The sequence below is a fragment of the Cervus canadensis genome, chromosome 22 (genome assembly GCF_019320065.1).
Source record: "Cervus canadensis isolate Bull #8, Minnesota chromosome 22, ASM1932006v1, whole genome shotgun sequence".
Classification (NCBI taxonomy): Eukaryota; Metazoa; Chordata; class Mammalia; order Artiodactyla; family Cervidae; genus Cervus; species Cervus canadensis.
The window spans coordinates 46,280,244-46,295,207 of NC_057407.1; the positions used below are offsets into that span (position 1 = coordinate 46,280,244).

General features: G+C 42.9%; 1 protein-coding gene across 6 annotated transcripts in view; it reads right to left on the reverse strand.

Annotated features, from left to right (window-relative positions):
* LOC122425065 (myosin VIIA and Rab interacting protein) overlaps positions 1-14,964 on the reverse strand; it is a 217,642-nt gene that overhangs the window by 128,960 nt on the left and 73,718 nt on the right. The gene's annotated exons all lie outside the window — the stretch shown is intronic.

Consider the following 14,964-nt stretch of genomic DNA (forward strand, 5'->3'; position numbering starts at 1 on the left):
AGCTCCCCATCTGCGTGACACCACAGCTCGTGACTCTGCTGGAGGCTTCACCCCAGCAAGGAGCCCCTGTGCTGCTACTTCCCCTTCCATCCCACCCTTCCATAGCCTTGGCTCTCCCTAGTGAGTCCTGCCACCCCACTCCCCATCCTGGGGCCAGGGCGGGCAACAGGAGCTTCCAGCAAGGAGACAGAAAAGGCTCAGGAAGCAGACTCACTGGGCGGAGTCTCCGCCGGAGACGTCTGCCCACGTCTGCACCCCCGAAGGCTGCCAGGTCTATCTGAGCACAGGGAAATGATAAGATGTGATGCAAAACCGAGCACAGAGAATCCGAAATTCTGTCCACTGCTCATTCCCTTAATAATACTGTGGGGGGCGGGTGTTGATTGGAATAAGTGTGTTTTCTGGCTGTGGAACTGTCAGACTTCCTGAGGTTGAGTGTTCGCATGGAGAGCTGTGATGTCAGGTGTCCTGCAGGGCCCGGCTGTAATTACCAACACCGCTGAAGAGCGCTCTCCCCAGCTCAGCTTCCAACCCACGCGCCTTTGTGTCTGAGCCGCCTCTTCATTCTGGAGTCACAGTGACAGTCCATTCCCTACCTAACCCACAACCCCTTCCTACCGCACTCCCCTGTTTATCTACAGAGAAAACTGGGGACAAAGTGGGGACTCAAAGCCTGGCTAAGCCAGAGAACAGGGTCTGAGATTGAATACACAAAAGATCATTTGGGAAAGAAGGACAGTATTAGTTTCATGGCCTGCAGAGCCTTCAGGTACACATTTCTGTTTCAATAATATGATAAAATGTGTGTCCTGAAGCCTACATCTAAATGCATCCATTACTTTAATTTTTTACTGAATAAGCTCTTCCCTTGTTGACATTTCTATCCTTTGCTTTTATAAATGAATCTTACGTAATTTATGTGGCTCTTTATTAAGCATACCTGGAGATGCTACCAGGTACCATATACTATCCTAAATGCAAGGTGATTCAGACATAAAAGGAGAGAATCATGAGGTAGATAATAGGGAGCAAGAGAACTCTACTTGAAGGTCCTTCTGAGGGTGAAACTGAGCAAGGAGAGCTGGAAAAGTCTAAAATGGCATTTCTGAGGACCTGCGTGATGGTTAATCTTAGATGGCAACTTGCTGGGTCACAGGGTACCTGGATACTTGGTAAAACACGTCTTGATGTCACTATCAAAGTACTTTTTAGAACATCTGAATCAGTAGCCTTTGGGTAATGTAGATTCCATAATGTAAGGGGGGGGGGGGTAGGCCTCATCTAGTTGGTTGGATTTATTTTTAATTTTTATTTTACACTGGTGTATAGTTGATTTACTATGTTGTGTTAGTTTCAGATGTCCAGCAAAGTGATTCAGTTATTCATATACATATATCTATTCTTCAGATTCTTTTCCCTTGTAGGTTATCACAGAGTATTGAGTAGAGTTCCCTGTGCCAATCAGTAGGTCCTTGTTGATTAATGTATACCCACTATTATATATAAAACAGGTAATCAGTTGGATTTTTAACAAAAAGACTGACCTTTTGTGAAGGAGAGGGAGTTCTGCTAGTAGACTGCCTTTGGACTTGAGCTGTAACTCTTCCCTGGATCGCCAGCCTGCCAGCCCACCCTGCAGATTTTCTATTTACCAAGCTGCTATAGTTATGTGAGTCTCTTCCTTAAAATCTCTCTTTCTTTACACACACACACAGCACCCACTACACATCATTCTGGTCCTGTTCCTCTGGAGAACCCATCCTGCTACAGAAAGGAGTCGTGTGAGGCTTCCTATGCAGCTTACCAGCATGAGCAGAAGGAGAAACCAAGGTCCATGCAGGTTGACTTGACCTTCTCTCGACTCGGAGTCAATGAGGGGTTGAGAGAGGGTTTGAACCCCGGTCAGGAGCACTAAAGTGAACAGGACACCTGGGCTAGGCGGGGAGAATTCCTGTACCTTTGCCTCTCCATCCTTTCCCTCCCTTGAGGATCCCCTGTTTTAAAAATGGCTCTCTGTGCATGTTTCTGAAACATTTAAACAAATGCAGAATCAGAGGACAGCCTGCTCAGTAGCTCATAGAGGAATGCTGGCCGGCCAAGGCCTCAGGACTATTATCTCAAGATGAACTGTCCCCTGACAGCTGATCAGGTCTATTTTGAAACTGCTTTCTCCATGGCTGGATGCATTAGCTTGAGACAGAATTCTGCCAAAAATAGAGGCTGCCGCTGTCTCCAAGTGACCCAGAAGCCTACACCAGTATGAGTTATTTCTCCAAAGCAAACAGATTTTCCTGAAACATGTGCTGAGACCATATACACATGCAGAGGAGAAACTGGCTCTCGTTCCCCACTCCATTTGTATTTTGTACGTAAGGGAAACCACCATGGTGATTTTCCACTCAACCACACAGCTGTCCTCACGACTCAGAACCCACAGTGAGTGCAGATGTTAGACAGTGCCCACTGCACATGTATGACTCTTCAAACTGATGGTGTAGCGTGATGAATGTTTAACAGGAAACCTTCTAGGAAGGGTGGGTGCTCAGTCACATCTCCTTCAGGTGAGTTCATGGATGTCACCTCATGGGGACCTCAGATTTAACCTGTTTCAGGTTGTTGCTCTGTCCCTGCAAAGCTGCTCTCACCCCAGGCTTGCTGAGCTCACTGAAGGTCTCCTCCGTCTTCCCCAACTGCTAAAGCCAGAGAGATCTTGATCTGGCTTCTCCTTACATAAAATAGCCGGCCAAGGTTCTACACATTCAAGATCATAAGCTGAAAATAATCTGACATCTATCTTCTTGTCTCCATCTTTGCCGTTACCACCCACGCCCAGTCCAACCCAGTCTCATCTCCCCTGGGACCAGGGCAACAGCCTGTTTCTGAACTGAAGACACTTCCTAATCTTCCCCTGATCTCCATCTCTGAACTACAGCAAAGGAGGACCTTTTAAAAATGAAAATCTGATTGGGTCACCCACCTGCTTAGCATATGTTCACAGATTTCAGTTTTTTCTCAAGATATAATAGGAGCCCACATGGCCCGTGTGCCTCCAAACACACCCCCTCCCCTGATGCTCTAAACACACCACCTGTTCAATTTCTGGCTGTTCTTTGAAAATGCCTTGGTCTTGCCTTTTCTGAGGCGTTTCCATATGATCTCTCATTTTGAAAGCTCCTTCTCCTCAGTGTTCACTCAGCCCAAGTCCATTCATTCTCTGCCATTTCCCCATTGAAGGCCTTCCCTTATCCTTCAGAGTAAACTAAGTCTTATTGTAACTCTCTCTCATAGCACTTTTCTCCTTGACAGAAGACATTTCACAATTTCTAAGTATAAGTGTATGTATGTGCGTTATATTTTAGTATATTTTGTTTGTTTCACCACTATAGACTCAATTGCAAAGGAGATTTGGAAAGTATTACATGATATTACACATACTGTGTTGCAAAATATAGTGAAGATACTCAGCAGATGAGCACGACGTGTGTCCAACACAAGCAGCATGCTTAAACCTGGGCCATTAGGCATGAGGAGCTACACTGCTATGCTCCCATCACGAAATATTTCATTTTGATGCCCATGAAGTCAAATCATATTGCTTCAAATCACTTGGCTATGAAGCCTGCTTTCTGCATTTTAATACTCTCATCTGTATCATTTTGAAAACCGTGATTGTTCTGGCTTATTAATTTCATACATCTGCTTTGACTTTGGAGCCATGAAGAAAGAGAGGGTGTACTGGCCAGTGAGGCCAGAGAATGAACATACTTAATTATAGAAATAACTCCTGATGGTAAAATGAGGTCTGAGATATAAACAAGCGTTATTTCATGCATTGAATAAGTATTGACTTGACACTGACTTTCTCATAGCACCATGTCAGGTACTGTGGGTCACAGAGGTAGCCTAGTAAGACAGGCGCCGGTGATGTACAGGAACAGATGAACAGGGAAGACCCAAAACAAGGGAGGGAGTAGGAAGAAGCAGGATGTGGATGACCTGGCCTGAGCCCAACATGGGGCGGATAGCCCACAGTGGAGCTCTGACCCTCCAGCAGGGGTCCCCTACCTCCAGGCTGCAACCCAGTATCTGCTGTCAGATCAGCGGTGGCATTAGATGAGAAGTAAATTGGGGGAGATGGTTTCAGGGTGATTCAAGCACATTACATTTATTGTGCCTGAAATCATCTCCCCCACCTCCGGTCATGGAATTGGTCCTGGTGCCAAAAAAGGCTGGGGGCCATTGCCCTATAGCACAGACCCCTTTCATCTTGTCCCAGCATCATGGACAGAGGGTGGAAACCCTCCTGGGCATTGCAGATTTCTTTCTGGCAAGGCTTCTGCTTTGTGGCTCAAAGTTCTATCAAATAGACACTTTCTAACATTTCGCTGGTTCCTTTGACTAGTGTAAGACCCTCAGGTAAAGGTTAAAGAGGATAGTACTTTAAGAGTTTGGAAGAGACGGCATCAGGGCGGTGCAGCAGAAAGTTTAGGAACTCAGAGCCAGACATGCCTGCTCTGAAATCCACTGGGCTGAATCATGCTCATGGACACCTAAGGGGTTTCAAGAGGCAGAGCTCTAGGAGAGCTGTAAGCTCTCTGACATTGTCTGGGAATTTTTGCATAATAATAAAACATGTCCAAAGGGAAAGACGGCAGATGGGAAGAGGAGGGAGTTCATAAACATCACAGTCAGATTTCAGCTGCATCAGCTATGCCGTGCTTACCTGGCCCTGGGCGAATTATTCAAGTGCAAACCCCTCCAAGCCTTAGCTGTGGTGGGCATCAGAAAAGCAGTATGAATTATACCTTGTGGCCAGAGGTGTGAGGTGTGAGCTTTTCAGAGACAGAAGAAGCAAAAATACAAGATTCCCAGCACTAAATGAGTGTGGTCCTGTCTTGGTGGGGGAGGCATCTTCATTCACATCAGGGCATGCCAAAGATGTGAGGAGAAAGGGCATGTAAGAGCAAGCAACGAATGTAAAGAATTTCTAAACAGTGTTGGAATGGAGAAAAGTGCACTAGGGAGGCCAGGCCGCTATGCTTTACCCACAGTGATCACTGTAAGTCAGTGTGTTAAGGACTCAATGCCTCAAGCAGACCAATTTCTTAAGTCTGGTCTCCAGCTCTAAAGCTGTTCTGAATCAGTGAAACCCTGCGTCAAGAGTTTCAACCCATGCACAAGCAGGTCTTCAGTGCCCCTGTTATTTCTGGGGATGCCCCAAGAGGTTCTCATTCATAAGCTTGTTTTCTTCCTTTGGTCCCACTGTCATCTGGAGATGTCCACTCTCCGTACAGTTCTTGAAGATGCCTCGCAGGCTGCCACTCAAGAGAGAGATCACCCGTTTCCACGCAGAGCAAGACAAACACACTGGTACAGATTGCTGCCTTATTTCATCCTAATGGGTTGTTCTCCACTGTTACTTTGGACATTGCTTCTTTCTCACCTTCTCTGCCTTGTTCCAGTTTGTCATCCTCTTTCTGATTCTACTCTTGCTGCACATTCTTTAGCTTCCAAATACCATTTGCCTGCCTGAACTGACTATATATCAGTTAAGATTCTTGTCAATTAAGTCAGTTGGATGACTTACATGGATTAACTAGAAAACTGAGGTGACATTTTATCAGCTAGTAATTGCTAGAGTTTAGTTTCATGGTGCTAATGAAAGAAATATCTATCTAAAGGGCTTCCCTGGTGGTTCAGGTGGTAAAAATCTGCCTGCAGTGCAGCAGACCTGGGTTCAATCCCTGGGTCAGGAAGATCCCCTGGAGAAGGGAATGGCAACCCACTCCAGTATTCTTGCCTGGAAAATTCCATGGATTGAGGAGCCTGGCAGGCTATGGTCCATAGGGTCACAAAGAATTGGACACGACTGACTGAGGTTGCATTGATATATGGATATAAATACATATATACATGTAAATATAGATATTTCTTTTAATCATTTATGGCTATTGATTGGCTTTAACATATAGCCTGGAGTGGCTTTAATTTCCCTCTATGGGCTTCCCTGATGGCTCAGATGGTAAAGAGTCTGCCTGCAATTCAGGAGACAGGGGTTCGACCGCTGGGTAGGAACCATCTGGAGAAGGAAATGGCAATCCACTACAGCATTCTTGCCTGGAGAATCCCATGGGCAGAGGAGCCTGGCAGGCTCCAGCCCATGGGGTCGCAGAGTTGGACATGACCGAGTGACTCACACACACACAATCCTTCTGCTCGCCTTGTCTCAGCTCTGCCTGTCATGAAGCACATTCTTATGTCCCTGAGGCAGAAGTGTATGGCTTCTGTTGCCTTTGCTTATAGGTCTTTATAGTGGCAGGGTAATAATGGAGTCCAGTTTCAAAATCATTTCCTTAAAATGAAATTTTAAATGGGGCAGAGGGGAGCACTCTACACCATAAGTCAACCACCCTTTTATTCTCATGCTGCAAATTCTTAATGTGTCTTTTTGTCAACACTGATCCAATGCCTTTGATGTGCTTGGCCTCATGCCATAAGAATAAGGTACCACTTGTCCCTGTGAGGAAGAACACATACAGTGGCCACAAACTGCGGTATTTCCTAGATGGTATATTACCGCACCCCCAGAAGTGTGTGATGTGTAAGCTCTGAGGGCCTGGGATCGCCTTCCATGGGACACCCAAAGCCAAAAACCTAGCACTCTCCCCAGCTCCCCTCTTTCTCTGATCCGTGATGTCCAATCAGTCATCATCACCTTTTGGATCGACCCTGAAATACCCCTTGGATCTGCACTGGAGAGCCAGTGCCACCATGCTGGTCCACGTCACCTACCGCAATCACCTCTTGTGAGTCTGTGCCAGCTCTGCTGCCTGGCATGGGGACAGCCAGGATGGTCTTTCAGATATGCTGATATGGTAAGTCACTCCCAGCCTTAAAATCTCATGATGTCTGGCCTTCTCCTCTAAACCCAGCACCCGGCCCAGAGCCTGACACAGAAAGGTGCTGAGCAGTGTTAGTTGAAAGACTGACTGAAGGAATTCAGCTGTAGTTATCATGAGGTTATTCTCTCACTCCAAATGTGAAAGAACTCAATGTTTCCTACCATTTCTTTATGAGACAAGAACCCGGTAAGAACAGCAAAGTAACCTCCACTCTAAGTGGATAACATCACTGGCAGCTGCACTTCTCCAGAGGGAGAAACTTGAGTGAGAAGAAAATCTCTCAATATGGGATTATGCCAAGTTATTACTGTTTTATGGAACTGTCTCAAACAGTTTCCACATCCTTTACCATTTAAGAAACTGTGTCTGAAGGCCTCTGTCCATTAAGCATACATCGCTTTCTCGTTGTGAGTCTACAGGCAACCGCTTTCACAATTTTTGTCAAAAGTCTGTGTCAACTTTAGTACTATTTAATATTTAATAATTTTCTTTTGAGCACCTCACCTACAAAATCTTAAATATGATATAATTCTCATATGATAAATTCTTAGCATTTATATCCATGAAATACTGGACTAGATATGTATTTTAATTTTTTTATAATATACATTAAAACAAACATAACTATTAATATAAACAGTGTTTAGTCCCGCACCACCCACATTCATCTGGACTACCAGACACAGTCCACATGCTATGTACTTTGGGAAAGGCTCCTACAAGAAATTTACAAAAAATATGACTGACATGCAGAAGCTTCTAATGTTTCCCAGGTGTTCAGAACCAGGGTAGGAGGAAGAAGGTGGTAACCTTCCATGTTTCTAATCTCAGAGCACCGTTAGAAAAAATGAGCAGGCGTGTATAATGTCTACCTGGAATACTTGCAGATACCTGTCATCACGGCTGTGGCCTGCCCATGGCCATCTGTAGGGGTGACCAGCCACACAAGGGAGACAGTATGACAGTCTTATCAGGTTTCTTGGTTTATAATCTGGTTTTTACCCCACAAAATTAAGACTCACAAAAAATTAAGGAAAAGAAAGCAACACACAAACCATCAAGTTCAAGTCCCACAGGTATGTATCTCCAGGGTGAGTGTGTGTGTAAGGATACACTGAGACTTCCCGTGACATGGCCTGGGGACCAGTTTTATGCATGATTGGAGAGATCCAGGGGCCATCTGAATGGGTTTTCTACTTGACTCTCTGACTTTGGAACTTAAGACACAAGTCAGCCACGCCCTGAGAAGGAAGGAGCCTTTTCTGGGAAGCACAGATGTTGTTTGTGGCATAGCCTCTACAGTGAAATGTCAATAGCAATTTACTTGGAAACACTCAGAATCATCTTTATGGGTGATAATATTTCAGATTGCAGTAAGCAAGTGGTACACAGTTATTTATAACGTTTATAAGTTTACACCTGTAAGTTCTTTTTGCTTTTTAAAATTCTGAGTCTTTGACATTCCACTTTGTTCATACTTGAAGTCAAGTCAGTTAAATTTATACTTGGTTAAAAACAGTTATAAAAGAAGTGTTTATGCTTTAAGTTACATTCAAAATCATCTTTTCAATTATTAAGTTAAAAGGCAGATTCAGGATTCAAAATTATGTCATTATTATTTTATATTGGAGTACAGTTGATAAACAATATTGTATTAGTTTCAGGAGTATAGCAAAGTGCTTCAGCTATACATATACACGTGTCTACTGTTTTTCAAATTGTTACAGAATATTGAGCAGAGTTCCCTGTGCTATACAGTAGGTCCTTGTTGGTCATCTACTTTAAATATAGTAGTGTATATATGTCAATCCCAAATTCGCAATTTATCCCTTTCCCCTTTCCCCTTTGGTAACCCTAAATTTGTTTCCTAAGCCTGTGGTTCTGTTCCTGCTTTGTAAATAAGCTCATTTGTATCATTTTTTTTTCTTTAGATTCTGCATATAAGCAATGTCACAGGACATTCATTTTTCTGACTGACTTCACTTAGTATGATAATCTCTAGGTCCATCCATGTTGCTTTCATTCTTTTTAGTGGCTGAATAATATTCCATTGTATATATGTACCACATCTTTATTCAATCTGTTGATGGACATGTAGGATTGCTTCCATGTCTTGCCTGTTGCAATGAACATTAGGATGCACGTATCATTTTATGTACAGAAGTGAGATTGCTCAGTCACATGGTAGTTCAGTTTTATTTAAGAAACTCCATATCATTCTTCATAGTGGCTGTGCCAATTTACATTCTCACCAACAATGTAGGAGGATTCCCTTTTCTCCACATCCTCTCTAGCATTTATTATACTTTTTGATGATGGCCATTCTCATTGGTGTTAAGTGATACCTCACAGTAGTTTTTATTTGCATTTCTCTAATAATCAGCAATGTTGAGCATCTTTTCATGTGCTGTTGATCATCTGTACATCTTCTTTGTTGAAATGTCTATTTAGTTCTTCAGCTCTTTTTTTTTTCTTTTTAATTGTTTTTTTTTTTTTTAAATATTGAGTTGCATGAGCTGTTTGTAAACTTTGAAAATTAATCCCTTGTTGGTCACATCATTTGCAAATATTTTCTCCCATTTTGTGGGTTGTCTTTTCATTTTGTCTATGGTTTCCTTTGCTGTGCAAAGGCTTTTGAGTTTAATTGGGTCTTATTTGTTTATTTTTGTTTTTAGTTCCATTACTTTAGGAGATGGATCGAAAAAGATATTGCTGCTATTTATGTCAGTGTTCTGCTTATGTTTTACTCTAAGAGTTTTATAGTATCAGATCTTACATTAGGTCTTTAATCCATTTTGAGTTTATTTTGGTGTATGATGTTAAACAATGTTCTAATTTCATTTACATTGTCGCTGTCCAGTTTTCCCAGTACCCAAGATGATGTCATGATTTAACTGAAATCATGGTAGAGGAAGTAACTGGAAGGTTGAGTCTTTGAAGACTAAGTCAATTTAGCACTAAGTAGAATAAAAATCTTATGACCCAAGGGACCAGGCCTGTTGCACCCACCCCTCTCATGCCCTGAAAGGCTGGGGTTACTGCATCTGCCTATAGATGCTTTATCGTCCCCCACACTTAATGTCTGCTCATCTGCTGTTAGTGGGAAGATAGAGCAGATTTGGTGGAAAGAGGAAGTCATTTGCTCTCAATTGTTTTCTTACTGGATTAAGAAAAGATTTAATTTTAAAAAACCATTGGAATAATACAGATCAAAATGTTAACAGTGTTTTTCTTTGGTTAGCAAGTAGCCCCCCATTCTCTTTAAAGTGGAAGTTGCTCATCTTCAAAGAGGGGCAAAGATTAGACTAATGTGACTTAAGCCTTAAATTCTCTATTAAAACAATCAGTAAAGGAAGAAAACTTTGAGTGGTGGCTGGCTGACTTTTCTCTTAGGGCCAATTTACTTCCAGTTGAAATTTCAATTACTGGTTCATTATTATTAATAAGTAACCATGTCTGGGAGGGATGGGGCTCCTCTATTAATAAAACATTAGCTTTATTTCTTAGGTCAAAATAAATAAATAATGTTTGTCATCAGACCAAAAAAGAAAAGGTTTAATTAGCTGAGAGTGAGGAGGTGATGGGTGAGGAGGGGTAGAGTGATGACGAGGTATGAATAACTGGGATCTTTGAGAGTGGAGACTGACTAGGGAAATGATGGGAGGATGAGCATAGTGGTACCTTTTCCCTCCATCCACTCCCAGCTACTCAGGTGCAAGGGGAGGTTCAGAGGGAAACTGGAGGTTAACCAGTGAGAACAGGGGAAGGAACAGAAGCAAAAGAACTGAAGGTGAATGCAAAGAAAAGGATTAACTCGTGGAGTCCAAGCTAAGTAAAGGTGAAGTCAGGACAGGAGGGGGCCTCAACAATGAAAAGATAGAAGTCACTAGATGCCAGGGATGAAGAATTATGGGCAAGGGGTCACGACAAGACAGAAAGCAGTGGTTGGAGACTAGGATGCTTGAGGTCAAGAATTTGAAGTCTGGGCAATGATGAGGATGATGAGGACTAGGGAAGGGCCAGGGACGGGTAGATGAATGGAAGGCAGAGAATTGAGAGACTAAGATGCTGCCTGGGTCACTGAACGGGTGCTGAAATCACCAAAGAGAAGTAGAGGGGTCACGGGAATATTGTGAGACTAAGATGGATGTCCAGGTAATAAAATGTTCTGTGAATGAGGGGGACTGGCCATAAGACTGACACATGGCTGGAACAAGGAAGGGTGGTGGGTATTACATTCACATGGCAAGTGCTTCAAAGGACCCAAGGTTCTGGTCTGGAGCAGTCCCAGAATTACAATGGGGAAGGAAGGAAACAGCCACAATTTGAAAACAGCTTTGGGGTAGCGGTGGCTCTGGGGGAGGGGCAGACTTCAGACCAAGAGCCATGGCAGCTTTCAGAGGCTGGGGACAGGCTGGCTCTGCTGATGATGGGGGCAGAGCTGGGGTGGTAGGGATGGAGGCAGAAAAGAGACTGAACTGCACTGCATGGGGAGAAATTCCACAGACCGAGGAGGCTTTGCACATGAACATGAACATGGACATGAACATGAGGAGGATATAGGGTGATGAGAGGCTTGATGGGATGGGTCCTGGAGACCTCTTTGGGGAGAGAGAATCAGAAGGTCTAAACTGGTCTCTTGGGCTAATCGTGGTGGCAATGGTGGGTGGTAGGTAGAGTTAGGCAACAATGGCCTGGTCTTTCATGAGGCATAGGAAATTTGCTCAGCTTCTCTCAGCCGTCATGTAGAGTTGAACTTCCCTGCTGGAGCGAGTGGCCCTTCCATTAGGTGACATATCTCTTTTGAAAGGTTAATCTGACACACATTTACTAAGTCCCTTTTGTGTGCTACGCACTATTCCAGGCACATGGACTCTGTCCATGTGACAAAAGAGCAAAAGAGACAGATTTCCACTGTTAGGCACTTATATTCATTATCTTACATGATGAATACATAAATTATAGGTCGATGGTGATAACTACTATGGAAAAAAAGAAAAAGTAGACCAGGGAAAAGAGAGATCTGGAGTGCTGGTGGGAGCCTGTGTATTAACTAGGGTGGTCAGAGTGAGAAGGTGACGTTTGAGCAAAGACTTGATGGCAGTAGAGGGAAGAACACGGTAGGCAGAGGAAACACCCAGCGCAAAGATCTGAGTGTGGGAAGCCTTGCGTGATGTGCTGGGGGAACAATCAGAGGACAAGGTGCCCAGGGAAAAGTGAGTGAAGGGGACAGAGGTAGGAGATAGTAAAATAGTTAAATAAATTTGATCAAACAAATGAGAGATATTTACAGAGAAAGAATCATGTTTACAGTTTAGTTCTCATTCACCTTGGGACAGTGACCAGGTCATTTTACCTCTCTGAATTCTGAGTTTCTTCTCTAGAAATGAGAAGTAGGAGCAGAGAACTAAGTTTCCAACTGGCTTTAAAACCCAAGCCTCAAGGTAATAGGGACATATATCCTGAGGACAACTGGTTACAGGAGTTTGTCTTTAGAAGCTTGTTCAGACTGAAGCTTAGACAGACCAGTCTTCATACAGTTTGCCATTTGGCGGCAAGTTTTGTCTTTTATAACCTATTATCCTCAAGCAACATTTATTCAGAGTCCACTAGAGGGCAGCCCTGCACTTAGAAATGGGGAAAGGTCTACCACCTAGCAATCTGACTGTCATCTATTGGGCCATGATGACTAGAACAATCAGAATGAATAACAAGACACCCTGAAAGCTTTCAGCAATGTTTCAGTTTTTCAACGTTTCTTTGGTCATGGGACGTGGCCTTACATCATAGACATACATAAGGCAGCATTTCCTGGCACCTAATTCTAAATTAAATTTCTCATGGGTTGTTCATATTAGGGAATCAAGTGACATAAAGGTTCATGTCCTCAAACATTTTGTAAAGAACATGTCCTCATTCATGTCCATCAGGGAGCTCTATTTCTTTCTTTCCCATCCTTTATCACAATCTGTAACAAATGACTTTGCATATCTATTCCTGTGTTTACTTGCTAATTGTCTGCTCCACTAGAACATAACCTCCAGAAGGGCAGGGCCCAGCCCTCCCACAGAGTTCAATAGCAGGCTGTTGGCTATTTGTTAATTAAACAGATAATTGGAATGGGTCAAGCATCATGGTGATCATAGCAGGAGAGGAACTAATTTTAGGAACTAAAATTAGTAGAGTCAAAATAGTCAAGCATAATAAACTGAATAATTTGTGACAGAAAATATTCCTAATCAGTAACTCATATTACTGAAACTTTAGGATTAAAAATCATGTTATACAGCAAAGAGGTATAAATATATACACATATGCCGAAGGATACATTTTTTACCAAGGAAACCAAGATTACCTTTTGTTTGTTTTAGATTTTCTTCTATTGCAGGACTATTTCACATTTTCCTGATGATGTTTAGTTAAGTGCGCCATATACTGCATGGGCACTGGGAGGGATAAAGAAACTGGATCATGCAAAGACTGAAATGTAATCCAGGCCCACCTTTTCAAATATGAGAAACCTGTATTTCAGGTTTATATTTAGCAATGTTATTTGGCTATGGATTAAGCCTTGTCTAAAGTAAAATTTCAAAAAGATTGCTGAAGAAATAAGTTTCTGCGATTGCTTTAGATTTTAAATATTTCTAATCTTTGGTTAAACACTTGCTACCCATTCATCACACAATAGTGCTCTTTCATACTACTCTAGGCAACTCAAACTTATGAAAAATGGAACTATGAGTTTGACATTACTTGGTAAATAATCCTGAGGAGTTTTTGCCAATATACCACTTTATATTTTTCCTTCAAAAGCTAGAAAATGGTTTTAAGATTCCATTATCAGAGGAAACAAGGTCTAGTAATTAGGATCATCATTTAAGCAACAAAAAAGTGGAGCTGAAGTTACTGAAAAACTGAAAAAATTTAGTACCTAGCTGCTGCTGCTGCTAAGTCGCTTCAGTCGTGTCCGACTCTGTGCGACCCCATAGACGGCAGCCCACCAGGCTCTGCCATCCCTGGGATTCTCCAGGCAAGAACACTGGAGTGGATTGCCATTCCCTTCTCCAATGCATGAAAGTGAAAAGTGAAAGTGTAGTCGCTCAGTCGTGTCCAACTCTTCAGGATCCCATGGACTGTAGCCCACCAGGCTCCTCTGTCCATGGGATTCTCCAGGCAAGAAAACTAGAATGGGCTGCCATGCCCTCTTCCAGGGGGTTCTTCTCAACCCAGGGATCAAACTCACATCTCCTGCATTGAAGGCAGATTCTTTACCCACTGAGTCACCTGGGAAGCCCCAACCCTATCTAGAGGGTCCAGGGTCCAATTTCTCGTCCTACACAAATGTATATGACACCACCAACAGACATGGGTGTTGTTGCCAACACAGATGTGATGGACGTGACAGACCCACAAAATCTTGTTCAATTCTCAAGACCAGCCTACTAAGTTTTCTCAGATACTCTTGTCCACACTACTCTCTACAGAATTGATTACTTTCACCCTGTGCTGTATATAACTTTCCTAAGTAGTGTTCTGATATCATTAAGTCTGTTGTTCTGTTAAGCATTTTATATGCAACCTTTCATTTAACACTCTCCAAAGATAGGTCTGGCCCCTAGTTTAGAGATGAGTTAACTGAGGCATGTAATTATAATCATGTGTTTGTTTATCCTTGTGTTCTCCACCCTAGCTAGTTCACTTTTATTCAACCTAGGTATATTTTCCCAAGCTCCTCCTATGTGCTAAAGTCTCCTACCCCAGCCCCTGGCTGGCAGATACTGGGTCCCACAAGCAGAACACATCCGTTTGCTGATATGTGGTAGCATCCAGTGTCAAATCAGTCATTAGATGTATGTCTTGTAAGCAATATACATTCCTGTGATTGAGGGAAAACTGTCGGATAAAATTGTCTCTTCAGGAACTTGGCAGTGTTTCAGACCTAGCCTCTGGGCTGTTCCTGAAAATGATTCAAAACATCTCAAAGAGAATCAGATCACAGTGTCATCAAAAGAGGCATCTCTGCACCCTGACCCTAACAACAGAAACAGCTGGGAGGCAGCAT